General features: G+C 58.3%; 2 long non-coding RNA genes across 5 annotated transcripts in view; one reads left to right on the top strand and one right to left on the bottom strand.

Annotated features, from left to right (window-relative positions):
- Positions 1-6,075: 6,075 nt before the first annotated feature.
- LOC131829981 (uncharacterized) lies at positions 6,076-7,987 on the bottom strand. Its single transcript, XR_009353053.1, has 2 exons — positions 6,458-7,987; positions 6,076-6,367 (listed from the first exon to the last, which is right to left on the bottom strand). It is a non-coding gene; the product is annotated as an uncharacterized LOC131829981 (long non-coding RNA).
- A 4,076-nt stretch (positions 7,988-12,063) lies between these two features.
- The window catches only part of LOC131829980 (uncharacterized), a 77,294-nt gene continuing 62,020 nt past the window's right edge, over positions 12,064-27,337 (top strand). For 2 of the 4 annotated variants that reach the window (XR_009353049.1, XR_009353051.1), the window contains exons 1-3: positions 12,064-21,108; positions 21,304-21,539; positions 25,581-25,735. This is a non-coding gene — a long non-coding RNA (uncharacterized LOC131829980). Of the gene's footprint in view, positions 21,109-21,303; positions 21,540-25,580; positions 25,736-26,102; positions 26,731-27,337 lie in introns of those variants that run through there. The other 2 variants (XR_009353052.1, XR_009353050.1) reach the window with 2 other exon arrangements.

Raw genomic sequence — 27,337 nt, 5'->3', positions numbered from 1 at the left:
GTTACCCAACGTGCAGTACCTTTCATGCCGTGCATGAGCCGGTCTGGGCTGACGCTGTTCACGATGTAGGTCAGGGGAGCGTTGCCGGCATAACTGGAATTTCACTGCTTTTATGAAGATCAATGACGCTGACCTTGACAAAGGATCCCTCCCCGAGTGAGTGATAAGATAGCGTGTGGCGGCTGGCCAGACGCGCGGGCTGGTGGCTGGACGACGTTCCCGGGTCCAGTCACCGTGAGACTTACTCAGGGACGGAGGACAGAACACCTGACTCCTGGGGAGGTGGCTGTGGGGACGGAGAGCTGCGGTCGGAGGGTTTGACCTGGGGGGGCGCACTTCCGGGGGAGGTCGGAGGGACAGGCTCTTCCTGATTTCTTGTCAGGACAGGATCAGAGCCTCGGGGGAGGCAGCTGTCCACTGGGGGGCCCGTCTCCCTGCTCTCCAGCGGTAGGACCAGCGCTTTATTTTAACGGTTGAAATGGAGACATAATTGACACATAGCCCTGTATTAGTTTTAGACGTACCACGTAATGAAGGGATCACGTATCTTTTGGAAAGTGATCACCGCAACGAGTTAATGTCGGTCCCCGTGCTAGTCCCAGAGCTGTTCTCCTAGCCCCCCGTCAGCTGTACAGTGTTGTTAACTGGAGGCCCCGTGCTGTACGGGCGTCCCCAGGACTTGTCTTCTAACTGGGAGTTTCATCTTCGAACTTTCTGAGGCCTCCACCCAACCCTCCTCAGTGTCCCTCTGTGCTCGGTGGCCGGCTGGGAGCAGCACCAGACCCCCGGACCAGCCCGGCGGGGTGGCGGATTAGGGCTCTGTGATTAGGTTCCTGTAGCTGGAGGTGGGTGAACCCCCATACTCGCTCTTCAGGACATACCCCATGTCCCCCTGTGGAGTGACCAGGCTTCCCACCACACAGGGGTGCCCCAGGGACCCGCGCCCTGGCTCCACATCACCGGTCACTTTCCTCAGCTCTGATTGAGGGTTTAATCGAAGTCCTTTGGTTGAAAAGAACCGACACTCTCCCTGGGTGACGCGAGCAGATAGTTGGGCTTAAGGAAAGGAATTCTCTAGGAACCGAGGGCATGAAGCCTCGCCTCCGTCTCTCTGCGGCTCTTGCTGTGTCTCTGTCTCTGCTCTCCTCTGTGTCTCTGTCTGACTCCGTCCGAGCCCTGCAGACCTGCTCCCCCTGCTTGGCTATGACCGGCTACGTGGTGGCTGTCTAGCACGGGGTCCTCAAGCTGGAGCCACCCACCCTCTCCCACGGTCTTCCAGGCAGTGCCCAGCATGCCAGGCCAGGAGGCACAGCCTGCTGCGGGAAGCAGTGGTCAATTCTGAAACCCCTTTATCAACCTGTCCCAGATAACATTACTCTGATTCATTTTGTAGCCGATAAGTATTGGCGGCTCCTTCTGTTTCAGAAACTCCACCCCCCCCAAAATACATAACACTCTCTTATTAAAGAAAAAAAAAAAGGGGTCCACAACGAAATACCAGGGCAGGGTGTCCAGGGCCCTCTGCCTGCGCCTGGTTTCCAGAACATTCTTTCAGAGGTGGAATCAGGTTGTCCTAACGTTTTCAGGTGGCGTTATTCATGGCCAGGCTGGATTCCTTCTAGGCACATTTCTGTAAACCCTTCCAGGTTGTTAGAGAGTGTAGGAGAGGCGGCTGGCCCTGAGCTTTGATGTGACTGCTTAATTGCCTTTGCTAATCACACTGAGATCAAGCGGATAAAAATAGCTTCCAGGGTCGGAGGGTGAGCGAGTCCTTCCCCCATGCGGGGTCGGAGGGCGGCAGGGCTGAGGTCTCGCGGCTCCGGCTGGCAGGCCGAAATCCTCGCTCTAATTAAATAAGCTGACCTGGGCCACGGGAGCTACGCAAACCTCATGACAGGAGGTTTTAGACCATTTACTCGGGGAGAAGCGGAAAGGAAGGAGGAAGCACACTTCCTGAGAAGATGCGCACTCGTGTCGCAGAGCGCTGGTTCCCGGGCGGAATGGGAGGCTCCGTCCGTCGCTCCGTCCGTCTCTGCCCGGTCTCCCTCCTTCCTCGCCCCCACCTTTGCTCTCCGTGTTTTCTCTCAAAACTGCTAAATAAAGGGCTTCCGAGTATTGGCCGGTGCTTCTTGTTTTGGAATGTTCTGGTCGCCCGTCACTGGCCTGTAAAACCTGACTTGAGACTCCTCCTCTCCTCCAGGAAGGCCTCCAGGACTACTCTCCTCCCCTGCAGGCGAGTCCCGCGTTTCTGTCGGTGCTCGGGCAGGCAGCCCGGACGTCGTTTGGCGCCGACGGACAAGTCCCCGGGGAACGTGTTTCAGAGGCTTCATTTGTACATATTTCAGCGCTGCAAGCAGACTGTGTGCTACAATCAGGCCTGAAATGGTTTTCTTTGTTTCTTTGCCATTTCCCCGAGCTGAGCTCATGTCACCTGTCACGTAGGCACCTTCTCCAGTAACCTCAGGATCCAGGTAGATGGTGTCATCATCTCCCAGCCCCCCAGGCTTCGAACCCACAAGCTCTGGAAAGCATCCTAGCCCTCGGGCATGCTGACGTTTGAGCCCCGGCAGACCTCAGCCCGGCAGCCCAGCGGGATGTCACAGCCCAGAAATGTGCGGAAGCGCCTGTGCCTGGCAGCTTCACAGAGCGGAGGGAGCTGTGGGGCCTGACTTGGGCAGAGGATGGGGCTGGGGGGTGGCTGGTCTGAAAGCTGCCTCTGATCTCCCAGGACTGGGTGTCGGGGGATTCTGGGAGCCCCTGGGCATGGCGCCTGGCCCTGCCACCCTGGGTCACCGAGGCTCCTCAGCTGTCCAAAAGGCTTAAAGGCACCAGCTCGCTGACCTCAGGCTGCGAGCAGGTCACGGCGAGGAAGGGCTTTGCGAAAGAATCAGCCTTATAGACACTTAGGGTATCTTCTGGGCTGAAGATGCGTATCTCTGAGTGAAATACGGGTACATTGGGAAAAGAAGCCAGATTTAATTCCATTATTCTGGTTCACCCCGGCTGGGGCCATCCTGAGACGCAGCCTGGCCATCCACACCCTCACGCGGGATGGTGGGCTCTGGGCCCAGGCGTCTCCTGACAGGCCTCGGGCAGCCGTGGCCGGGTGGCCCCCCACCCCGGGCCCCTGTTACCCCACCATGGGCAAACAGCAGCTGGCAAAGCCGGGTCACCGAGGAGCAGAGCAGGAGGGACGAGGGTCGCGGGCGTTTCCCCCAGAGCTGGCCCGTTGTGTGGGATGAGCACAAGGCAACAAGAAGAAGCCACCGCGGCCCGGGCAGTGGGCCTCCGACGGGGTTCTGCAGCGGGCTGCGGGGCTGGGACTCCGGTCCTCCTCAAGCCACCCGTAAGAGACCCGCCGGGAGGCTCCGAGCATCAAGCTCCTCCCAGAGGCTGCACGGAGACTCGTGGGGCTCCAGGCCTCGCTGCCGGCTCCCGCTACACTTCCGTCCGTGGCGCTCGGCGGCACGGCTCGCAGTGGCCCCCTCTGCCTTCTTCACGGGGCCTGCTCCTCTCTGTGGCCCAGATCCCTCCTCTCTCCGGTGAGGACACCAGCTGTGGGGCTGGGGCCACCTTCATCCACACCCGTCACTTGGTCACATCTGCAAAGAGCCCATTTTCAAATAAGGTCATGTTCGCAGGTTTTGGGGACTTGGACATAGCTTTGCGGGGGAGGGGGCGGGGCATGGTTCCAGCCACCAGGCTGGTCTCTGAGCTCACGATCTTGAACATCAACATCTGATAGAGACAGACGAGGCTGACGCCACCCTTTGATTTCTGGTGTCTGGGGACCCAGAGCTAAAAAGACACAGTCCTGCCCTCAAAGGATTCATGGCCTTTTTGCCCCATGACCTTACGAACTCAGTGCCTGGGGCGGGGGGTGTTCAGTGTGCGTGGGGGGAGAAGGAGCGGGTCCAGTTGCCCACATCTGTGCTGACTCCCCCAAATTAGAAACAAGTGCCAAGTGGGCTCCTCATGGACCAACACTTAGCACTGAGGACCTACTATGTGCAGAGTTAAGGGTGTCACTGGCCTTGGTGAGTACATCTAGTCAAGCCCCAGAATTCATGTGGAGAAGCATCACAAGATGCCTTGTGCTGTGTGCTCTGTGGGGACAAGGCTTGTAGAGTGTGCTGTGCACTGAACAAGTGGACTGGAGATAACCCTGGAATGGAGTAGCTAGACAAGCCTAAATCACATGGCAGTTACACAAGCTGTACAAATAAGATTAGTTTATGGATTTTTTTTTATACCTCGATAAGAAAGTTTTAAAAATAAGATGGATTGAGAACTAAAGATCGAATGTGACCTTAGCGTAGAGTTGCGCATTTTTATGATTTTCTCTTTGACGTTTTTTTAAAAAAGATTTTATATATTTATTTGAAAGAGAGAGAGAGTGCAAGCACAAGCAGGGGGAGGGGCAGAGAGAGGGGGAAGCAGGCTCCCCGCTGAGCAGGGAGCCCGATACGGGGCTCGATCCCAGGATCCTGAGATCATAACCGGAACCGAAGCCAGAGGCTTTAACCCGCTGAGCCACCCAGGCAGTCCAGTTTTCCCTGTTTTCTATTTTCTATAAGTGTTTTGTCCACAGCTAATACAATGGCAACTCTTTTAAGGCAAGCTCGTTTTGGAGACTTCCCAAAGTCGCTGGACTCTGTTTTCGTAGAAACAGAGCTCCGGTGGCCACAGCTGACCTGTTGTTTAATCAAGTTGCACAGTGTGATAAGTGTTGGGAACAAACGTGACTGGGAGGCGTGTTCGGGAGCAGGGGAAGGGCGGGCCGGCTGGCCCCTGGCACTCCCGGGGCGCCCTCCTGCCGAACATGAACCTCTCGGGGAGGCCTTTGGATTAGCCGATAATCAACCCCCAGCCTCTCACTTCTGTAAATCTGCACGTTCCTTTATCTTAATTTTGCAAAACAGCTTTTGTGGAAGGTGCCAGGCTCCCCTGGTGACCCCGCTGTGTGTGGGCCGAGAGTGCAGAAGCTGCCTTCCCGGGAAACTGGGATGGGGCCTCTGCTGAATCCCGGCATGTTGCCTCAGTTTATCTCCGGTGAATGGGATATGAGCACTGCCTACCACAAACAACTCTGGGGGTTCTTGGTGAGAGACGGGCCTCCCCCCGTGGCGCCTGGCCTGCGGGGCCACCTGGAGAAACCGTGTTTGCAGCAGGAAGGTCACAGCTGCTGGGTCCAGGTGCGCAGCACGAGGACTCCCCACAGAAACAGTCTTCACGTCCCGTCCACTGCCAGCTGGGGGGGAGGAGCGAGAAGAGAGAGAAACACAGACCAAACCCAGGACTGCCTCGGCTCTGAGCACCCCCTTGATCCGGCCCCCATCTGGGGCTTGTCCCACTCCCTAGGCTGTCCGTGGTCCCACACCCGCGGTGGCGCTCGGGTTGCAGAAGTGTCGGGCGCACAGCTGTGGTGGGAGGTACTGTCGGGGCCTGGATTAGGCACCTGCGTTTGCTCGTGGACGCCCTTGCCCCCCCCCCCATGCCTCCGATCGTGACTTCATCTGGACTCAGGATCTTTGCAGGCAAGGAGTTACGAGGAGGCACAGTGGCTTTGGGTGGCCCTAACCGAGGCCTGGCGAGCGACGTGCCGGGCAGGTGTGGAGGCACACGTCAGCGAGGCGTCGGGACAAGCCCACCCTGCCGCGCCCCGACCTCAGGCTTCCAGACTGCAGACTGGGAGGAGGTACGATTCTGCTGTTCACCCCCCGGGCTGCATATTTGTGGGGGAACCTCAGCCGAGTAGGACACACGCAGCACAAACCCACACGTCTCCGCCCCGGGAGGCCGCACCACCTGTGACTGTGAACCCAGAGTCAGGACATCAAAGTTGGCTATTAAAATGCAAGTGTGGTTTGAGAGGACGCGGACGGGGAGCGTCAGTAACTCGTAATTTGGCATGGGAGACAGCACAGCCCAGCGACGAAGGGCCTGGCGCCTGGCTGCCTGTGGGTCCTGGCTCCGTCCCTTCCCAGCTGTGTGACCAGTGGCAAGTGCCTTAACCTCTCTGGGCTTCCCCCGTCAATGGGAGGTTATAAATAATGCTCACCTCACGGCATTACATGGAGGTCAACTGACTTAATATTTGCAAACGGCTTAGAACAGAGCCTGGGAAGCGGAAAGCCAGGTGTGTTTGCAGTTCTCACCCTCACCGGAGGGGCCCGCAGGCAGGTGCGGAGGAACGGAAGGTGCTGGTTTGTCGTGGGGGCGGGGACAGAGCTGCGATCCGGAGCTCGCCTGGACCCCGCCACACCCTCAGGGGTTGTCAGGGGTTGGGAGGACGCACGGAGCCGCTCTTCCTGCCAGTCACACCTGTGGATATCTGCGGTGTCAGCAGTTACCGATGAGAAACGCTCTGTATTGGAAAACAAAACCAAAAACACTTAACCGTATTTGTTAATTCATTTAGAAATAGCGAGGATAAATCTGTTATATTTTAACATACATATTTCAGGGCAAACAGCCGTCTTTATGTTTCTGTAAATCCCTTCGCTGACTGGCTGAGCTGAAGATGCTGGGCTTTCCTGTCCGCTTCGGCCACTCTTCTGCTAGGACATGTTTTGGTTGAAGAAGATGAAGAAACTCGTGCTGTTCACACACATGTGGCTGGGCAGGAAGGAGCTTGTGGGGCCCCCCGGGGTTCTCGGGAGACTTTCACCCCCACACAGCCTGACCGCAGACCTGCGCCCCTGACGAGGTCTCCCAGCTGCCCCAGGGACAGCGGTGACCGCCCCCACGCCAGACTCACCGTGCGTGCCGACCCAGGCTGTGCTCCCTGACGCTTGGAGTCCTGTGTAGACAGACGGCGCTCGTGGCGAAGCCCACACGCTCTGCAGACCTGTTCCATGACCCCAGATGCAGTCCAGCGATCCCAGGGGATCACCCCGATCAGGCCCTCGGTGGCCAAGAGAGGTCACGGTCGCATCTGTGCTGACACAGGGTCAGAGGCCGGGGAAGCCCCAGGCTTCAGATTCATGAGTGCAGCACAGCTCACCCCAGGGTGAGCTCCAGAGAAACGGAGGCTGTGGGAGATGTAGACACATACACGCGTGCATGTGAAGAGTGGGCTCAAGTGACTACAGGGGCTGGCAGGTCCCACACGCAGCCACGTGCAAGCTGGAGAGCCAGGAAGCCAGTGGGGGCAGCCGAAGACCGACGTCCCGGTTGGGGAGGGCAATCAGCTTTTCTCAGTGCGCACATTCAAACGCCAACCCCATCCAGAAACACCCTCACTGAGGACACCCAGAGTGCTGTCAGACCCAATGTCTGGGCACCTGGGGCTCGGGTACGTTGGCTCGAGAACTTGACCGCCGGACCCAGTAAAGGCTGTCTAAGTCTGTCCCTTGACCGCAGAGCATGCAGAGCTCCTACTGGCTGGTTAAGCCAGTGTTGAGGAAGGGCTGCCACCCTGGGAAGCGGGAGAGCCTGTCCCAGCCCCATCTCTGTCCTCTGTAGGTGGAGAGGCTCAGCCCCCTGACCTCCCGGCTCTCCCTTCCCATGATGCGACCCTAGAACACCTCCCAGGGTCCGGTTGCAGCAGGTGGCGTTGGTGCTGGCCCCCCAGGGCGGGGCATGCGCAGGTTTGGGTATGAGAGACGCACGGGCTCCTTTGCGCTGTGAGGCATGGCAGGCCCCCCCCCCCCATTCTTCCCGCAGGGCCTCACCCATGGAAACCAGAGCCCCTCATCTCCTTGGTCCCAGTTTTAAGGCCATCTGATGGTTTTCATCACTCTCCCCAGAAATTTGCTCCCGAGCAGTACCAGCCGAGATCAGTGTAACTATGTTTCGTCCGTCCAAAGGGAGAAACCATGTTTCATTCTCCTTACGATGCAGTTCACCAGCCGGAGCCAACAGACCCGCGCCAGCTTCCAACTATGTGGAGGTGCCGCCGTCAGTCAGACGTTGGTGTCCGACCTGGGAACCATGCGGGACCCAGGAGCCCTTCCTGGGAGAGAGCCTTTCTCTTCCCCACGCTGCTTGCATACGGGCTGGAAGTGGGAGAAAGTCCAAGCAGATACCCGCGTCAATGGAGAAGCACATCAAGCTTTATTGACTTAAGAGGTAAATATTGATGCAACTTAAATACCAAATCAATATTTACCTCAAGGGTCAATACGGCCTGAAGTTGAAGTTGGGGTTGTGTGCCCTGCAAGCTCTTTATCTGGAGATTCCCAGTGCCTCCATTAGAAGTGGGGCGCGAAACGGGAAGACGTGGTGACCGGAGGTTTCTAGTGGCGCCGAGGCTGAGTGCCGGTAACAAGGGGCATGTTGCCAAGGGAAACCACCAGCATCAAGCCTGACTCGGAGTTTGGAAACTGCGTGAGCCGCTCAGAGCAAACCAGGACCCTAATTGCTTAGGCTTTCAGCGGAGAATTCACCTGAAAGGAGATAGAATCGCAGCCGACCTGCCAGCCTGGTCCTGTCGGCTGCCGCTGGTTGCAAGCGTTGGGCACTGTGCAAAGCACTGTTCCTGACCTCCACACCTGTGGTTCTCATGGTGGCCCTGTGTGCTGGGGGCCCGAGACTCTGCTGCGTGTCCCCGCCCCCCACCAGCTGCTCAGCTACAGGGAACCAGTGTCAGTGGGGACCAAAGCGACACTGACGTCTGCTCAGAAAGACAAGGGCAGAAGTGTGGGGGCTGGAGAAGAACGCCCAGGGAAAAGAAACTCAAAATGAAAGTGTCCGTTCATCCGTGATCTCCCCCACCGTGGTTGGGGAAGAGGCGGGCTTTTGCAGGGCTTGCCTTTCACCCGTCTACCTGTGCCCCTGGGCGGGGATCCGCCAGCCTCCCCCACCCCCACCGGCAGGAGACACCGCGGGAACCTGAGCCCAGGAAGGTGCTCTCTCAAGGTCACGGATGGTTGCAGGTTTCCAGCTGTAAGTGCCGCACATTCCCCACCACAGCCGTGCGTCGGTCCACTGGGGACAGTGCCACCTGCCTCAGAGCGACCTCCAGGGGCCGTGACAATGTCCGAGGCTTGTGCGGAGGGGCGCTCCGGGAACCACGGTGCCTCCTGTCGTCCTGGTGGAAGGGGGCTTTCCCCATGGGCCGTCCCAGCCTCATTTCTGATTCCTCCACGACCGGGTCCCCTCCCGAGTCCCCTGCCAAGCTCTGAGCTCTCGGACGTGTGTGTCCAGCAGAGGCCCCTGGAGCTGCCAAGTACAGACGCAGGGCCCGCGACCTACGGAGCCCCGGTCTGCAGCACGCTGCCTGGTGTCGGCGCCACTCACACCCTCGCGCACCCACCAGGGCTTCCAAGGCCCCGGGCAGCCCACACCCTGGCCTCAGGCTCCTGCTGCCGCGCGGGGCCTCCGTCTCCAGAGAGCCCCCAGCCAGCCAGCCCGGCCTCCTCGGGCTTTCACGTCCCTGCCTTCTTCAGAAAGGAGTCTGGGGGTGCCTGGGTGACCCTGTTGAGTGTCTGACTCTTGATCACGGCGCAGGTCTTGATCTCAGGGTCCTGACTCCAAGGCCCACGCCGGCCTCCGACTTACATTAATAAAAATTAAAATTAAAAGAAGAGTCTGGGTAATAAAGGAATAAGTACCATTGTATAAAAATGCACACAGGAAGAAGTAGGCCCTCCCCCCACCTCCTGTCACTTCCCTCCCGGATGTCCCCCCATAAACCCTGGCCAGTGGGCTGTGAGGACCCCTGCACGCGCAGGGTTGCGGCTAAACAAATGATTATTACCGTTTCTCTGACTTCACACGGGAAGGTCAAGCTGTACATGCTGGTCTGTAGCGTGTCTGTTTAACGTGACGAGGGAACGTGGGTGCAGCAGACTCCTGTGGCCTCGTCCACGGCTGGACAGGGTCTGTGGCTGCCCCTCTCATGGTTTGTGGTCTTGGGACCCCCGCACACTCTTAAAATAATCATTGATGATCCTGAAGACTTTCACTGACGTGGATTACGTCCGCTGACACCTGCCGTACTGGAAATGAAAACTGGGAAATTAAAATAAACGCATTTTAAAAGAAAAATAACCCCGTTACATGTTAGTATGTGTAATATGTTCATATGAAAATAACCATGCCAGAACGAAAGCTATAGCGGAGGAGACTGGCGTTTCACGCTGTCGCGGACGGCTGGGCTCTCGGGTCTGCTCCGCCTTCTCTCTGCGCCAATGTCCTGTAGCCGCTCGAAATGAGGCAGAAAAGGGCAAACACTGTGCTCCTGTTAGAAAAACTGCTTCAAGCTCACAGCCCCCTAGCAGGGCCTCGAAGCCCCCCAGGGCCCTGGACCTCACTGTGACGGCTGTTCTCCACAGAAGGGTGTCACACATGTTGAGTAAAAGCTTCTGTTTGTAGTATTTGCGTCTCTCGATGAACATGCCTGATCCCTGTTTCTGAGCTCCGACGACGTCCCATTGCAAGGGAGGCCAGGGCCTGTCCCCTGAGCGTTTCCCTGGTGGGGGCCACTCACAAAACAGGCCGATGAAGGGAACAGAGAGCTAATTTTAGGTGGTGATGGATCCTGTAGGGGAGAAATACCAGCAGGTAAGTAGAAATTGAGGGTTGCGCGCTCTTTAGACTCCATGTTCAAGGAAGGTCTGCTGGTGCAGCGTCTGTGGTGAGGAGCCTGGGGAGGAGGGCAGAGCCCAGACTGTGTGCCTGGGGCAGGAGCAAGCCTGGCCCACATGGGGACTGGGGACCTGAGCTGTGTGGGGACTGGGGCTGTGTGGTGCTGGGCTGCGTTGGGATCAGGGACCAGGGCTGCATGGGGACCAGGAGCCGGGACTGCTTGGGGACCAGGGGCTGCATGGGGACCGGGGACTGGGGACTGGGGCCACATGGGGACTGGGGCTGTTGTGGTGCTGGGCTGTGTCAGGACTGGGGACCGGGGCTGCATGGGGACCAGGGACCAGGGTCCGGGGTTGCATGGGAACTGGGCTGCATGGGGACCAGAGACTGGGGACTGGAGCTGCGTGGGGACCAGACCACTCAGCTGGGAGGCGACCAGGGCAAAGCCTCGGGGTGTTATCCCACGGGAGACAGAGCTGCTTTGGTTGGCTCAGAGTGCAGGATCCGATACCACGGCCTGGGGGCCGCAGCCCAGAGATGCTCCCGTCTGAGGCTGGTTCTCAGCGTGGGCAGTCCCGGGTCAAGGTGCCGGCTGGTTAGGGTCTGTGGGGACTCCTCCCAGCCAGGTGGCTGCCCTCCCAGCGGGGGCCCCCATGGCCTCTCCTGGGTGCATGTGCAGGGGGGGAGCAGGCTCTCTGCTATGTCTTCAATAGGGACATTAATCCTACCCTATCAGCTCACCTGAGGCCTCCCATAACCCTAATGACTTCTTTGTTCCAAAAACAGCCACATCAGGGATTTGGGCTTCAACAGAGAAATTTTAGGGGGACACGTGTATTCGGCCCATCACAGAAGTCAAAGAAGGTTTCAGGCTCGGCCTGATGTCATCTGATTCTCGTGAAGAAACACAGTCATCTGTTTGTGGGAACCTTCGGGAAGCCGGAGGCCAGGGAGGAAGATGGAGCTGCAGATTGTGGTAGACGCGTAGGCGTGCGGCCTGGGAGGGAAGTTAGTCGGTGAGAGGGTGCTCGTGCCCTCGGAGGTAGAGCTCGGAAGACAGAGGAGAGAGCACAGTGGCTCCTGGGCTTGCCACTGTGCTTTGGTCCAAGGATGGTGCTCTCACAGGCTGCGGCGAGCCTGTTCCTACAGCCTTGGTCAGACAGGCTGCCCAGAGTGTTTGCAGGACACAAACATATCTATAGGAAGATTGTAGGACAAGAACAGGAATATTTAAAATAGAAAGGTGTTGCTAAGTTGCTGTACTGGGCTCACCAGAGTCCCCTCAAAATTCACATCCACCCGAGGTCCCTGAACGTGACCTTATTTGGAAATGGGCTTTTTGCGGATAACCAAGGTACAATGAGGTCACGCTGGATTAGGGTGGGCCCTAAGTCCAATGACTGGTGCTCTTCTAAGGGGACGGAGACACACAGAGACACAGAGACGCACAGGGAGAACACCACTGCCAGACCCAGAAGCGGGGGCTGGGGGTGGTGCAGAGGGAGGACACCTTCCCAGAACCTTCAGTAGGAGCCGCGGTTGCCACATCTTGAGCTCGGACATCCGGCTCCAGAGCATGAGACCCTGTGGCGCTCGTCACAGCAGCCCTAGGAGGCTGGCACGGCTGTCCTCCCCAAGGCCAGTGCACTGCCCCGCCAGGCTTCCCCGCCAGCAGCACTTGGAAACCTTTACTGAGATGACCGGCACTCAGCGGTCCTTAGCAGGGTTGAGCGGATTTTCTGGAATGTCTCAGACAAAGATTTCATTACCACCTTCTGGAAATCGCCTGTTCAGATGTTTTGTCCATGTTTCTTGCTACATATTTATCCTTTCTCCAAGGTGCTAGTGTCTTTTCCTCTCTAGGATTTTAGCCTTCACGGTGTATATTTTGTGTTGAGCTTCAATCAATCTGAAAACTGATTTGGAGGCGTGCTGTGACGCAGCTGCTTTATTTCCCGTTACCGCATGGCCTGTCGTCATCTCGCCTGGCCACCAGCACGAAAGTCAAAGGGCGTTCACGTATTTCCTTTTCTTGGAGGCCACTTCTCTATCTTCATCGGCTACCTGGAAAACTAGGTGATGGGCTAGAAGCAGGAGAGGTCGTGACCTCCTTCCCAGGCTCCCTGTTGCAAGTCCGTTGCTGCATGAGACAGAAGCCGGCCGTGCCCTTGGCCTGGCGGTCAGGGAGGGGTCATGCTCCATCTTCCCTGGGGTGCTCGTAAACGCATTCAGACTGAGGCCAACCTGGTCCCAGGGATCGGGAAACGCCGAGCTGACCTCATTGACCGATAGGGTCAACCCCAGACGGAAAGGGCTTCACTGCCTCTCGGCCTTGGGCTTGGCTGTGGGTCCACCGTCGGGGGACTTGGGAGGCGCACAGGGGTCATAGGACCTCTTGGAGCCTCATTGCCCCACGGGTCAACTGGGGCCAAAACTCGTAACAGCAGTGACAGCTCTGGGCGTTGTGTTCCGTGCTCGGGCGAGCGGGACACGTTAGCCCGGACCTGGAGGACACGTTAGCCCAGACCTGGGGTGTGCGTCGCCCGCCTTCCTTGCTTTGTGCTTTCCATTTTCCTCACTTTTTCTTTGATTAGAAATTAACCAGCGCGTGGTTTATTCATCAGTTCAGCTGTTCTCATGTCTCAGAGCATTTTCTCTGTTGTCGCTACGGAGTCTTTGCTCCCCTCTGTGTGATGGTTCACAGCACGCTTTCCCCAACTTTCTGAACAAGATGGTGAACTCATTTCCTGTCTTTCTTTTTTACTGACACAAACAGTCCCGTCTGTGAGTGTGCTTTGTTCGGGTCGCACAGACGCTGCCTAGTATCTCAGGGACGATGATTTCCCCGAAATTCTGTAATTTTGCTTTAAATGTCCCTCTGACTTAAAAATTGATCAGTAGGGAATTGTAAAATTTCTCGGGCTGTATTTGGTTTTGTGATTGTGGCACCCTCTAGTTTTGCTACACTAGGGTCAGAAAATGTTTTCTATGTTATTTCTCCTTTTTGAAACGAACGTGGGTGTTTCCTGATTTATAACTTGGCCGGTTCCCGTGAATGGTGTTAGAGCAACGGAAACAGGAGGTACTCGGGTAAAGGTGATGCGCTCCTTTGCGCCTCTGCACTTCTGGGAAATGCATGTGACTGTCAAGAGCAAATTTTCTAGCGTTTTCTGGGTGTAGTGTTTATGTGGACTTAGTCAACGTGACCACGATGACATGAGCAGTGCGGGGTATGGGACGGTGTGACAGGAAGGCTTCTCCAGTGCTCTTGAAAGAGCCAAGGGTCCCCTCTCAATGGACTGCAAGATGTTAGGTAAGTTTGTCATAACCCCGGAAAACTGGTGACAGAATAACTCAAAAAGATACAGCCAGAAAGCCAAGAGATTGTCTAAAATGGGATGCTAAGAATATGTTCAAGGGGAAACGGGGTAACACAACCAGACAGGACAGACTGAACCTCCTGTAAATCACAGGCGTCTGCTGATTTTCCTGTATTCTCTGTCATTTCTGCTTTTTGAAAATTTCTTTTATAATATTTAGCATATCAATATTTATGACCATGACATCTTGATCATAAATCATAATGCTCAAGGATTCAAAGGGCCTTTGTTTTATCTTACTTAATGTTTTTTGGTGGAAAAAATAGCAGTCTTCTATTAAAACTGGGGACTGACTCTCTTTTTTGGTATGTCTTTGTTTATATTTGATTTTTTAACCTTTTTAAATAACGGCCTTGGGTGACTGTCTTGAAGGTAGCCGCAGAACTGGAGTAGCAGCCAGGCTCCAAGAGGGCATCCAGAGATTCTCATCTCTTGGTCTTCTGCCCCTCGGGTGGGCTCCCGGCTCATTAACCGGAGCTGGTCTGCATAACCAACAGAAGATGGTGGTGTGTGACTCCCAACTCTAGGCTATAAAAGCTCCTGCTGTGGGCTCGGCGTTGCTTGTTCTGAAAAGTGAGATGCCCTGTCGGCGAGGAGACTCAAGTCGAGCTGTGGATAGGCTCACGGGGAAAGAGCCCATCTGGCCGGCCATGGAAGGAGTCGTCTTGGTTGTGGAGTCTCCTGGCCCAGCTGAACCTTCGGATGAGCCCACGCCCCCAGCCGGCACCCTGAGCAGACCGGCATCCACCAGTCCCCCCCCCCCCCAACACCTGAGCCACCAGAACCGTGAGACACAATACGTAGTGACTGTTGTTTTCAGCCGCTAAATTTGGGGGTGACTGGTAGATGTTTAATGCAATAATCCAATTTGAGAACCTTGTTTATTTTATTTTAGTAGTTAATTTCTTTTACATTCACTGTATGACAAATGTGTTTATGCTAATTACTTTGTGCTGTGACATCTGGACGTATCTGTCCATGCATGTAGATATAGAGTACGTGACTATGTCTGTGTCTACCTCTCTCTCTCTCTCTCTCTCTCAATTCCTGATACATGTATGTATATATTACGTGTGTGCGCGTGTTTGTGTGGATGGATATGGAGCAGTTTTCTCAGGCACACATGTATTCAAACAGTCTTCTTCTGTGGGGTCTGTTCCTGCACACGTCTTGAATGTTAACTATTTTGAGATTTAAGGTTGTGCTTGTGCTCCAGTCGTGTCCTTTATAACCGAGCCTCCTTACAGGGCTGTGCGTCCCTCTGTCCTCAGACAGGGTCCATGGGTTCCTTCGTGAGAGCGACGATGACGCGGCTTCTCTCCCCTCCCCCTCCCGCTGCTCTTTCTTTCCTTCCTGCTCCTCCGGCTTTAATCAAAAGCTACTCTTCTCAGTACCGACTACATCTGAGTTGTTATGGCTGCTTCTGTGCCCAAATGTCATCGCTCGTCTCCTCGCGGTTCTGATGAAAAATCAGAGTCATTTTAGTCACATTAGTGGACGTGCCTCCCCTTGACAGTGGCTCCTCGGGCGCCTCATTGTTGAGGCAGAAGGCGTTCGCGTCCTGTCCTCTCGCTCACAGCCCCTCCAGCTCCCGGCTCGTTCGCTCCAACACGCTTGTTGCTGACCCTTTGTCCCGGATTTCCTAGTTATCTCGGGTTGATCACAGCTCATCCCCTAGCGCATTCCCTAAGAAAGAGTCACATGGAAGATGCTCCCTGCAGCCCCTCACTTTCAAGGGATCCGTTTCCTTTATCCATGAACGGGGCGCTCTGGGTGGAGAACCCTCCGTCCCGCGACTCTGCTGGTGAAGCGATGAGGTCTGGTTCCTTCCTCTGTCTGGTCCGGATGCCTAAGGGCTCCTCCCCCACATCTGACCTCCGCGGGGCTCGCAGTCCTGGGGGCACTCCCTCAGCTGTCCCGCAGGGGTCTCCTGGGGCCGGGCATTTCGAGAAGAATGTGGGATTTGGAATAAACCACCCGGTTTCCAAACCCAGCTCTTTGAAACCCTGAAAGTCATGTGGCCTCTCTGAGCCCCATCGATGACGTGGGTCCAGTGACATCCCTGCCCCCACCCCCCGCCCCGCACAGATTAGAGGCTCTGTCGGAGGAGGTACCACGAGCGAAAATGAGCTACAAAGGGCCGGGCCGGAGCCAGAAGGTTCTGCTGCGTGGGCTCGGCCCCGGCTGTGACTCTCAGCCTCCTTCCCACCACCTGGAGTTTCCCGAGCGAGGAGGAGGCAGGAGTCTGCCCTGCGAGCCTCATGCCGCAGGCTGGCTGCTCTGTCCCAAACATGCCACGTCCCGGTCGTCCCTCTTAGGGGCCACCTTGCTGGCCATCGCCAGATTTTAGGGTCTTTCCAGGATTTGTTCAGCTTGAGGATGTCGCCAGCTTTGCTCCCCGTCTGCGTCCAGATCATCGACGCGACTCCGGCCGCTCCCAGGCCCGGCAGCTCCGGCCGCAGAAGCTTCCTCCGCTGACCTCCGCTCCTGGCTCCCACTCGGGTCGCAATGAGCCCGCCCTTCCCGGTCACTCCCGTCACTGAGTCACAGGAAGTGTGTGGCCCGGGGTGACCGTGTCAGTGAGCAGGACGACAGGGTCTGCTCCCGCGGGGCGTGTGGAGAAGCGTGTCCGGAGCGGGTGAGGCGCCGCCGCCCGCTTCCTCAGCCTCGACCCCACAGACACTTGGGGCCACACGTGCACTCGCACATTCGCTGGCTCCCGGGTGCCACCCTCCGCCATGACAGCCCTACCTGTGTCCTGACGGGGCCACACGTCCCACAGGGACACGGTCACCCTGGTTTGGCCCCGAACGATGCCGGCTCTGAGCACCGGGCTCTGCTGTGGAGCAGCCGCGGGGGGACACGGGTGCTGTCCCGTGCCACACCTCTGGGGATCCTGAACATTACTACGACGCCCCGAGTGTCCACACTTCCCACCAGGCCTTGAGGACGTGTCAAACATCTTGCGAAGTTCAAGTCGCCGCCTCTGCAGCCCGGCCTGGCCTCGCCGGTGCGGACCCGTCGGAGAAGTGAGGGCCGCGGGCTGAGGGGAGACACTGGCTGTGAACTCGGCCCCACATGCCAGGGCTGTCCTCGGCCCGGAATGGGGCTGAATAGACTCGGAAGCCAAGTTTTCCCCAGAAAACATGGAGACGGCCCTGCCGAGCATCTGGGGGTGCGCGGCTGCGGTCCAGCCTCCTTCCAGACCCGCGGCAGCCCGCTGGACTTGCAGCACGCGCTCTGGGGGCAGGCGGACGCTCAGCTCGGTGGCCTGGGGTGAGCCCCCCAAGTGCGGTCCAACCCCAGAGAGCATGGTCATAGGGGGATCTTGGTCCGACCCCAGAGAGCGTGGCCGCGGGGACACCTTCCTCCTTAGACGAGTGAGTCAGAGGAGGCACATGAAAAAGATGTCCTGTGGCTGTCAGGTCCCACCTCATGACGTGTGGCACACCCAAACTGGTTTTCCCATGACCGGATTCTTTACGAGCCAAGGTTGGCACGGATGGCGTGGTTGACGTGGTTGACATGGGGTCACGGGGAGCTCTGCGTTCTGCAGCGGAGCAGCCAAGCCCCCTGGGCCACGCGGGAGGCAGGAGCCCGGGGAGTGAGCAGGGGTGAGGCGATGCGCTCCCGCTGCTCTGGCTCCCCGTGGGCCGCTGGGGCTCCAGACATCACCCTTACGAGTCTGTTCTTGTTCAGCTGGAGGCTCTCCTGTGGGCTCGGCTCAGCACAGCCTCTTCTTCCGTGCCCTTCTCCAGAAATTAATAAAATTTATATATTAAAAGGAAAGATTCCCCCCAAGCATGTGATCGTTAAGTGCTTGTTACTCTGTCCTCTGGGCTTACAGCTTGTTCCTTGCACCGTGTGTTTGAGGGTCCTGGACACTTAGAACAGGGCCCACGGTCGGGGGTTGAGAACGGGGTCTGTTTCCCCGTAGGGCAGCGATCACTTGCCAGTTCCTCAGAAGACACTCGAACGTGCCTTCCTGGCCTCACGACGGAGCACTCTGCCCTCCGCTGCTCCTGGAACCAGCTTTGCCCTCTTCCTGGGTCACAGGCTAATCCATTCAACAAACGTGTGATGTGTTCACTCCAGATCCGCCAGTCTTCCTCTTGACTTGCGAGGTCTGTAGGCGCCGATAGGTGGCCTCGGGCGTTCGGTGAATCCACAGAGAAAGCTGATCCCTGAGATGGGCTCGAAGTTCTCCTCTGGGAAATTCGGACTCGGAGTCCCCGGGGAAGGGTTACCTGCTGGACAGGAACGTGCTGAGGAGGAAGGAGGAAAACCGGGTCATTTTCATCCAGAGAGATGACGCCCGTGAGGAGAGGCGGGTCACCTCCCCAGGACCACACAGCGCGTCAGAGAGAGGACCCGACGCGTGTCCTCAAATTCAAGAGGAATAAATCGCTGGTGGGCGAGAAGAGTCTGCTGGAGACAGGAGAAGAGGGAAGTGGTTCTTCCAACAGCGTCGGGAGTCAGGAGCACGGGCGGGACCCGCCGAGGAGCACCGCATGCTGTGGGCTCAGCAGTCTCGCCATAGACGCGTGCACACACGAGCCACACGTGTCTGTGTGCAACACATGTGCGTGTGTGTCTGTATCTGTCAGATACATGCGAGTGCATACGTGTGTATGTGTAGACGTGGTGCATTCATATAAACGTATGCATCTGTGTCTGCTGGGTACATGCATGTGCATATGCACACACATGTATCAGGCACACACGCATATATGTTTGCACATATATGTGTTTGCACACGTGTGTTGGGTACATGTACTTGTGCACACATGCGTGTGTACATATTTGTGTACGTGTGTGTTGGGTACATGCATGTGTGTAAATGTGTGTGCACGTGTGTGTGTGTGTGTGTGCCTATACACACAGCCCACACAAGGCTCCCTCCTGTAGCCATAGGACCAGATGGCTTCTGACGCCACGGACCTGCATCCAGGTTCGCCTGTCACCCCAAATTTCAAATCCCTGCTGGGGATCAGGCCTCTGCTGCTGTCTGCAGCCCACCCCTCAGCTCCGGAAACCCAGAGGGCCTTTCGCGCCTGGCACTGACCCACACAGGCCCAACGCGTTGCTGCTCAGTAAATGCCGCTTGAACGGACGAAGGACCCAACCTGTAGCAAGACGCCCCAGGAGCAGCTTTGGTGAGTGGCGTCTTCCTTGACTAGCAGGACTCTGACCCCGACTGGTGCCCTGAGCCCACCCCACCGGTTTCCCCCTGCAGCACCCAGGGCCGCCCGACCCCCAGGCGCTCCCCATGCAGCCTGGCCACGCCCTCCCTGTGTCCACGGGGAGGAGGAAGGCAGAGCCCGGGGTCCCGCAGAAATGCAGTTTGAGCTCATACGTCATTTAAATGAGCCGGAGTACCCAGGAACGGGGACGTCCACGCGACGTTGTCTTCTTTCATCCGACGTCAGCAAACATCATCTCAGTGTCTACTCCGTATAGTAACAACTAGTTTACATTTTTTGGTACAAAGTCTTCAAAATTGGGTGTCTGTTTTACAGTGAACAGCGCATCTCGGCTGAGATGCCAAATTTTCAACCATTAAAGGGAAATACAGTTGCACCAGAACAACGAAGTTATTTCAGAGCAGAAATAGCTTACACCCGCCCCCCTCTTTCCAGCTGGATTGATTCGAATGAAGGACAGGGGCAGCCTTGCCGGCCAGGGTCCCCGCCTGGACCTGCAAACCCGGAGCCTGAACCGCTTGTGGGCTGCCACCCGGTGGCCATGCCTGGTAGTGCAGGGACCTGCTGGGATCTGGGGCCTTGCAGAAGCCGGGGTCTGATGCGGGCCTGACATTCCAGGAACATTCCTGGGGGATGAGGAGGGATGCATAGAGTGGGAAGGTGGGGTGTCGCGTGTGTCCCCCCAGCTCCGGATCTCGGGAGCACGGCTCTGAATCTCGGGATCACGGTGGGGCTCGTGGTCTAGCCAGGTTGTCCCGTATCCTCAGGCACCTGCTTGTAGAAATCGGCCTGCGAGGCCCCGAGAAGAGCTGGTGGCCATCTCAGCCGGCACCCGGGGCTTCCCCCACAGGAGTGCCCTTCTCATGCCAGATCAGGGTGCCATCGAGGCTGGTCCCCGTGGGGCCTCTCTTCCTGGCCGGCGGGTGACCCATCCGGCCGTGTGCTCACGGGCGTTCAGAAAGCCAGCCCTGGTGTTTCTCCTGCTTCCTATAAGGACCCGGTTGATGGGATTAGGTGCCCTCCCCCCATCAGGCCCTCATTTAACCTTGACCACCTCCTTAAAGGCCCCAAATGCAGCTACACTGGGGGATTACGGCTTAAATGAGGTTTTATTTTTTATTTTTATGTTTTTTAAAGATTTTATTTATTCATTTGATAGACAGAGATCACAAGTAGGCAGAGAGAGAGGAGGAAGCAGGCTCCCTGCTGAGCAGAGAGCCCGATGTGGGGCTCGATCCCAGGACCCTGAGATCATGACCTGAGCCGAAGGCAGAGGCTTAAACCACTGAGCCACTCAGGCGCCCCATTAAATGAGGTTTTAGAGATACAGTTCCGTCCATGCGAGCGGTCACTACCCCATGCTGCGGCTAAGTGACGGAGTTATGGCTTCTCTAGATCACTCAGGGCCAGGAAGAGGGCCCGGCTGAGCTCCGAGGTCGGGTGGGGGCGGTCCTCAGCCTGTCTCCTCTAGACCCCACCCGCAACACCCTCAAGAGCCTCCACCTGCCTTTCTGACCCTTGTGAACTGCTCCCTGGAGATCAAACCCATCCCCCAGGGTCTTTACCTTGTGGGGGGCTCTCTGGGCGGTGGCTGGACAAGCAGGTGAGGAATTCCTGGGGACGTCTGTGCTGTGGCCCCGTCTCAGGCCACAGCGCTGCAGTGTCTGGACAGCAGAGCCCATGTGGGGCCTCCTGGGGAGTCCCTGGTTCCTTGGGAAACGGTTCCCGTCCAGTCGGACCTATGGCCTCGTGCCCAGAAGCGCGGTCATGTCGGCGCCGGCCGCGTGCTGTCTCTCCAGAGACTCGAGAGCCAAGCCCACCAGACAGATCAGTGAGACCAGAAGCTTATGAATGTGTTGCTCAAAACCAGGGACACGACAGACCCCCGACAGCCCGCCCTAAGACAGGTGCAGCTCTTCGTCCCGAAGTCGCTGAGGGCGGCTGGAGTCTGAACTCGAAAACGACGCCAACGGACGGTCTAGTGGCGTCAGGTGTGCGGGCTCAGGCTGGGGGCGTCAGGTGTGCGGGCTCAGGCTGGGGGCGTCAGGTGTGCGGGCTCAGGCTGGGGGAGCGGGCAGAGGAGAGGAAGGCTGGGCGCTGGGGGGCGAGGGTTGATTCTCGGTCTGACCGTTTCGTCCTTTCCAGAGACTGCACTTGTAAGATGGAGTCACATTTCTCTGTTCTAGAAAACACTGTACGTGACGGGTTTTCCGTGAGGAAGTAAACGAATGCCCCGTGGGACACTGCCGTTCGTGGTGCCCAGCTCCGCAAATGTCCATCCTGGATGGACACCAGGGCTCCGCACGGACCCTCCTTAAGTAAATCCAGTCCTCTCAAGGCTTCGGAACGAGGTGGGGGCACTGGGACGCCTGGCAGAGAAGGACCCTGTGCTCCGAGGGGCGAGAGAGATCCACGGAAAGAGGTGAGTGAGCTCCCGGGGCTCCCCAGGCGGACACCCAGTGTGGGGGGCGTGTATGAGCGAAGGTCCCCCAGACCCTCTAGACGCTGAGTGAAGGCCACGCTCTGTGTGGAGGCTCATCGGGGAAGGTGGGGGGGGGGCTCCTGTCGCAGGCCCCAACCCGCACCAGCCCTGGACCGTGCATGCCCGCGAGAGAGAGGCGGAAGGGGTGGTGGTGGATGGCAGACGTGCTCATGTGTCACACGCAGACTCCCCGAGATGCTGGGGAGTCCGAGGCCCCCTCGGACTCAGCTCCAGCACCCAGGCCAGCCCGCAGCCCCGTTAGTCAGGGTTGGACCATGGGGCTCAAGTTCTCTGGGTTGGATTAGCCCAGGCCCCAGTCCCCTGAGGCAGCTTGCTTGAGCCTGTCTGTGCAGCCCCCACTTTCTGCTCCCAGACTGGACGACCGCCCCTTCCTTTTTGAGTGTTGCCCCTGCCGGAGGCGCTACGGCGGCCAGACGAGGGGCCCGAGCTGGGGCAGCGGCGGGCAGAGTGGCGGGGGAGGGTCCGGGACACCGGCGGTTTCCCTCCCGGCAGCGGAGGGTGGGGCCTGAGGGCCGCCCACGGAGGAGCGTGAGCGTCTGGGGGGTTCTCAGAGCCCGGGGGAGGGGCCTCTCCCCGCGAAGACCCCACTTATAGCTGGAGCTTGGGCCCTTTTAGTTAGCAGCCAAAGAAATGCAGTTGCATCTCCTTGTTGTAGGTGGGCCTGTGGGCCTCGCTCCCAGGTGTGGACGAGAAGGGTCCCGAGTCCCAGCTGTTGACGGTCTTAACGGGGAACTGTACAGGCGAGAGCAGTCCCTAGAGAAAAAGTAGAAAAAGGAGAAAGAAAATGAAAGTCCTCGGTCTTTATCATTCTCCAGTGGGGAGGTGGAGGCGGAGGGTGTGGGATTCACGGCGCCCGAGGAAAGGTCTGCCCTGTGCCCTGGACGACTGGGAGGAGGCGTCCGGGCCCTGAAATGTCCTGGGCCGGGAGCGTCCTTGTCGGCCTGGGGCCCGGCCTGCGCTCTGGCCGTGGCTCCTCAGCAGGAAGCCTCCGTGTTTAATCCCTGGAGCTCCCGGGGGGGGGGGGGGGCTCCTCCCCAGGACAGGAAGTCCTCGCTCCCAGCGGGCCACGGCCGCGCATCCGCGTCGCCCCGAACCCCGCACCAGGGTCATGGCCACGATAGCTAACATGCGTCAGGCACCGCCCTGGTCTGGGGCACCGCGATGTGCCGTCTCTCCGTCTCGCTGAGGTCACGGGTCGGCACCGAACCCACATCCCAGATGGGCAAGGTGAGGCTCCGCGGGGTTGAGACAAGGCCTGACCCCGAGGTCTGACCCAGGACTTGAGACTCAACCACGTGCCACACCTCCCGGGTCCACGCCCCGAGCTGCTGTCATTCGGGGCTGTAGGGGCTGTGCGGGCTGTGGGGGCCGTCGGGACTGTTGGGGCCATGGGGGCCGTTGGGGCCGTCGGGGCTGTGGGGGCCGTTGGGACTGTGGGGGCCGTGGGGGCCGTGGGGGCTCCCCTCTGTGTTTTGCTCCGCGTGTTTCTGTAAGTCAGCTTCCCGGTGCAGACCGTGGGGAGAGCTCACGTCCGCGTCCCGGTGACTCCTTCCTGCCCCCGGGCCCCACCCCCGCCCCGTCCCCACGGACACTGCCGCTGTGGCCGTCACTCTCTCCCTCCCCCGTCTGTCCCCTGAGCTCCCCGAAAGCGGAGGGGGCCCTCCTCGCCCACACACTGTACCACGTGCTGAAAAGTCCCAAACTCGGGAGAAATCAATTGCTTCCTCGTTTCATTGTGTGATTCCCATCACCTGTGAGAGTGGACCCGCCCTCGCTGCTCGCCCGCAGTGCTCGCCCCGCAGCCCTCGAGAGCGCGACTGTGTGGCCGCCGTCCGTGTCCCGAAGCTCCGTCCCCCGCCCCGCCGGCAGGGCCCCGAGCTGACAGCCCCGCCAGGCCGGTTGGCGGGAGAGCCGTGCTCCCCGAGGAGACGTGCGGGGGTTTGCCCGCCGGCCGCTGCCCAGGCTCCGCGGCGCCCGTCTGTGTCCCCCTCCAGGCCTTCGTCCGCCCGCCGCGCCCTTTTCAAGTGTGCCCGCGAGGCCGCTCTTCCCAGCGCCGGACTTCCCTTGCGCCCACGCTGTCAGGCGTATTTGAGGATTTTGAATCCGTAACAGCCCTTCACCCGGACGTGTAAATGCGAGAGGCCCGCGGCTGACGGCTGCAGGACCGTCCGCCGTGGGGGTGAGGACGTCCTGAAATAGTGACAAGACCTCCTGCTCGCGGGACACCGCCGATGAGTCACACTGCGTCGGCGTGGAGCCCTCCGCTGCCTCAGAAAGCCACGCAGGCGGGGCACAGACCACCCACTTCCCGGCTCAGGGAGCCTGCCCGGGGGGCCCGACGTATCTGCTGGGACGCTCCCCACCGCCCCCGAATGCCCACCCCTCGCTGATGTGCCTCGCGTGAGGGGTGGTCAGCAGGGATCATGGGGCAGGGGCCTGGGACCAGAAGACAGCGTGGCTGTCAGCTCACCGCCTCCAAGGAGCCCTCCTGGATCCCACATGCCCTGAGCTCGGGCCCTTCCCCATGTTGTGGGGATGGGGGTTGGTCTGCGTGCCGGGGGGGTAGCATGGAGCCCGCCTTCCCTCCCTGGGCTCCCTTCTCCTCCCACCTTCCGAGGCCCCTTTGCCTGAGGCCCTGCGGCCGGGCCCTGCTTCACCGGGGGCGGCCGTCTTGCCCGAAGGCCCCGCTGCTCTGACCCCCGCCGTCCACTTCTGCACCCCAGCTCCACACGGGTCGCCTTTCCCTTTCTAGTGCTGCACCCTCCTGCCGGGGGCCCCCACCCAGGCCCCGAGGGCTGCGGACTGAGTGCACACACACATCTCCCCAGAACTAGTGAGTTTCTGGGACAATGCACTAGAAACCCATTTTTTAAAAACAAAGAAACATTTTTCGTCAGGAAATGAGCATCTTTCCTAAAGGAAACAGGCTCGCAAAGGTGGGAACAGCCCACAGCACAAGCCTGGCTAATTACATGCCGCTGTTTCTGATTCCTCCGCAAATCTTTGTTTCTGGAGGAAAAAACAAAGCCCATTAAAGTGATTTTCCCCAAGGAGCGGTCTGGTCTCCCAATAAACGAGAGTGCACGCACGGATGGCAGACTCTGCTTGCAGCTGGGACACGGACACGCTTGCCCCCTGCCCCGCTCTCGGGGGCTTGCACGCCGCCCGTGCCCCAGACCCCCGTGGCCCTCGCCCTTCCGTGAACTTTCAGAAACACAAGCGCATTTCCAGCTCCGTCCTCTGCTCTGGGCCCAGGATGGTCTCCTGGAGGAGGGCCCCCCACGGGCAAGCTGGGTGGCCAACAGCAGGTGAGGTCTACACCCCAAGGCAGGAGCTGCCCTCCACCCAGGCTGCAGGCACGGCTTCCCCGGGTACGGCGGCTGCTGTGGGCCGCGGGCCGGGCTCGGTGTTGCTCCCCGCCACCCTCGTGTCCCAGGACCCACGTGTAGCATTTGCCGAGCCCGAGCGTAAAGGGAGACACGGTGCTGTCCTTCGTGTTTGTGGGATGCCTCGTGGCTTGAACATGGCTTTATTTGCTTGAGGCCTCCTGGCATCTACTTTCCGCAAACGGCCTGTTTGGAGGCTTCTCCTGGTCCCCTGTGGTGGCTGTCGCCTTCCTGTTGGTGCAAGAGTCCGGACTCGCCAGCCCCAGACGTCACGACACCGCCCTCCGTCCCTCCCGCGCTGGGAGCTCACAGCCGAGGTGCGCGTTGGAGAGAAGCCCGGGTCCTCCGTCATGGAGAGGACGTTCTGTGCGCGTACCGTGTGGGTTCAGACATATCGATGAAGACGTCCTTCCTCCCTTAGAGGTCGCAGGGACACTCTCCTGAGCTCTCTCCCGTGACTCTGCGGCCGAGGTCCACCTTCCCGCACGGGCGAGGCAGGCACCCGCTTCTGGGTTTCTTGGGAGAGTGTTTTAGTCCGCGATCGCTCACACGCCACTTTCTCATTTGTTCCGAGGGACAGGTTTTCCCCTTCCCGTGAGGCGGTCAGTCCTCTCTGCAAGACGACGCGTGCCGTCTGTGCGGGACCCCCGAGCTCTCGCCGCTGGGAGCCGCGATTTCTGGCGAGGACACGGTGTCTGCTGGCGACCGGGCGGTGGCTCCGTAAATGAGGTAAGAAATTGATTTCCAGCTTAACAGTGGGAAGAATCATTAAACTTGACATTTTGTGTTATTTGAAGTTAGAGCCTCTATAGGGACGAGAAATAATTCCAATTTACTTCCTATCTGCTGTCTTGGAAAGGAGGCCCCGTGTTCGATACAGAATACCTAGCGAGAACGAGACATCCCCAATTCTACGTGCAAAATCCTTATCACAGTAACAGCCGGGGGTGTTGACTTGCCCCCTTCCTGTGTGTCTTTGGTCGCTTTAACACTCACTATAAACACTGATTTCTGTTTTTTTCTCTTTCTCTTTCCTGTTGGGCCCACCTCCCCGCTTTTCTCTCTCCAAATTTGTAATTAATCTTGGAAAATGGAGAAATGTGAGAAAGCATGTATCTATGTCGACCTTCCCTTTTATTTTACTGCGTCTCATTAAAGTTGGACACACAGACAGGAAAACCTGCAAACCTTGAGTGTACAGGTCAGTGAACTTCACAAAGTCCATGCGTCATCTAACCAAAAGGCACCCCTGCATCTCAGAGGGTGTCCAGCCCCTTCCAGGACTCACCCCTGCCCAGGGGGAGGGCTGTCCCTCCTGTGCGCAGCAAAGGTGAGTGTCTCCTGGCTTTCTGAACTTGTTCTCAGGAGAGTCCTGGGACGTGTACCTGCTTCGTTGAGCACTTTCTCATTTGTGTTTTTGGATTTTGGGGAGACTTTATTTTGGAGTTCCTGTTTTCCGGTTTTGTTGGTTAGTCTGTCGTTTTCTTACTGACTTGGGTCAGGTTGTGTGTGCGTGTGTGTACTCGGTACCAACCCTTTATGCATTGCAAAGACGTCCCTCAGTCTGTGACTTTTTTCCCCTTAAAGGTGTCTTTAAAGTGAGACGCGCTCGGCTGCAGTGTGGTTGCGCTCACTGTCGCGTGTCCTCTCTGGGGGGGACTTGGTGTGTCCCGTTGAAGAAACGCTTGCCTATTCCAGTAACGAGAAGCGGTTCTCCTGGCCTTTTCCAAAGCCCACTTCTCTTGTCCTTCATTTTTGGAAGAATGGGCTCCTCGAGTGGGTGTTGTGGAAAGTGGGTGCCAAGCCTCGTCTCGGGGTTTTACCTGCGTGGCTATTTGACCAGCAGCCTTTACCGAAAAGACTGTCCTTTCTCGTGCGCCATAACCCCACCTCTGCTGCCGGGAGGTGACCGTGGGTGTGTCTGTGGCGAGGCGGGTGGTCTCCCAAGGGGGTCGCCCTGATGTCGCTATCCCCACCCATCCAGAGCGTGGCAGGTAGCTCCCCACTCACCTGTCTCCACAGAGGGCGGTGGGGTGTGGCCATGCCTGGTCCGGCCGCCGGAGACACCTGGTCACTCTCCTCTCCACTGGCGGGATCCGGTGCTGGGTCAGAGCCCAGAACACAGGGGCCTGAAGCAGAGCCAGCTCTGTGGCCTGTCCCTGTGCCACAGTGTCTTATTACAAGTACAGTCCACTCCAAGGGTCGCGGGCCCCGGGGCTGCATGCCTGCAGGGACCAGAGCGATTACTGGGCGCCTGCTGTATGCACTTGCCCACTGCCCCTCCCAACCACCTTCTGGAGGAAAACTGGCTCTGGCTGATACTTTACACGG

Source organism: Mustela lutreola, chromosome 4 (assembly GCF_030435805.1).
Source record: "Mustela lutreola isolate mMusLut2 chromosome 4, mMusLut2.pri, whole genome shotgun sequence".
NCBI lineage: Eukaryota > Metazoa > Chordata > Mammalia > Carnivora > Mustelidae > Mustela > Mustela lutreola.
This window is presented reverse-complemented; position numbering and strand designations above follow the sequence as displayed.